Source organism: Frankliniella occidentalis, unplaced genomic scaffold (assembly GCF_000697945.3).
Source record: "Frankliniella occidentalis isolate FOCC.00 unplaced genomic scaffold, Focc_3.1 Scaffold4, whole genome shotgun sequence".
NCBI lineage: Eukaryota > Metazoa > Arthropoda > Insecta > Thysanoptera > Thripidae > Frankliniella > Frankliniella occidentalis.
This window is the reverse complement of record NW_026267134.1, coordinates 2,430,435-2,431,853: the sequence shown is the minus strand read 5'-3', so window position 1 is coordinate 2,431,853 and position 1,419 is coordinate 2,430,435. Positions and strand designations below refer to the sequence as shown.

Here is a 1,419-nt window from a genome sequence, read left to right as displayed (position 1 = left end):
TCAGTGGGACAGCGTTATCCACTAGACCGTTCGTTCATCCACGAAGATGCCCCGTTGAAATGACGGGTTTAAGTTCAACTCCAAGAGTTCGACCGGTTCAGAAAAATGTGACTGGGACGGGAGATTCGAACCCCTGACTTGTGGCGCACCGGGCCGACTCTCTACCGGCGCGGCTACGGCGCCACAGTGTGAGTGGCCGGGCGAGCTAGGCTAAAGGCACGAGTCACTGCAGTAGCTTGAGCGGGGGAAAAACCGGTTCCATCACGACACTCTCTCACCTGACCTCTGGAGTCCGGCCTCGTGGCTCTTTGGTATCGCTGCGAAGTTTGAATTGCGAGTCGTGGGTTCTAATACTCGACGCGCCATCAAATTATTCGTTTTTATGTTTGAATTATTCGCACTGTACGAGAGGCTCGACCAGTCGGCAACCCCCGCGCTGGGGTTCGAGTCCCACCTGGGACCAGGCTGGCCCGCCTTTTTTCTCTCTCTTTCCCACGCCGCATTATCGTCAGCCTGTGTTCTAGTCGGTGTGCGAAGAGTGCGGCCCCTTAGCCGAGAGCGTAAAGGTTTTGGGGCGGGGACTGTCGGGTCGGAGGTTCAAGCCTTGCCGCCGGCGCTTTTTTTTCCCGGTTCCAATGCTACCAGCAGATAAAACTTCCGTCCAACTCACTGCTCGACTCGACCAGTCGGCAACCCGTGCTGGGGTTCGTGTCCCACCTGGGACCCGGCCTGCTCGTTTTTATGCAAAAGAGGAAGAAATCGCTTGACCCAGCAACCGGCGGGACTCGAACCCCAGTGAGTTGGACGGAAGTTTTATCTGCTGGTAGCATTGGAACCGGGAAAAAAAAAGCGCCGGCGGCAAGGCTTGAACCTCCGACCCGACAGTCCCCGACCCAATACCTTTACGCTCTCGGCTAAGGGGCCGCACTCTTCGCATACCGACTAGAACACAGGCTGACGATAATGCGGCGTGGGAAAGAGAGAGAAAAAAGGCGGGCCAGCCTGGTCCCAGGTGAGACTCGAACCCCAGCGCGGGGGTTGCCGACTGGTCGAGCCTCTCGTACAGTGCGAATAATTCAAACATAAAATCGAATAATTTGACGGCGCGTCGAGTATTAGAACCCACGACTCGCAGTTCAAACTTCGCAGCGATATCAAAGAGCCACGAGGCCGGACTCGAGAGGTCAGGTGAGAGAGTGTCGTGATGGAACCGGTTTTTCCCCCGCTCAAGCTACTGCAGTGACTCGTGCCTTTAGCCTAGCTCGCCCGGCCACTCACACTGTGGCGCCGTAGCCGCGCCGGTAGAGAGTCGGCCCGGTGCGCCACAAGTCAGGGGTTCGAATCTCCCGTCCCAGTCACATTTTTCTGAACCGGTCGAACTCTTGGAGTTGAACTTAAACCCGTCATTTCAACGGGGCA

At 56.8% G+C, this 1,419-nt stretch overlaps 1 protein-coding gene across 1 annotated transcript in view; it reads left to right on the top strand.

Moving 5' to 3' along the window:
* LOC113202133 (A disintegrin and metalloproteinase with thrombospondin motifs 8) overlaps positions 1 to 1,419 on the top strand; it is a gene marked incomplete at its 3' end in the record, with an annotated part of 106,949 nt that overhangs the window by 94,903 nt on the left and 10,627 nt on the right. The window lies entirely within an intron of this gene.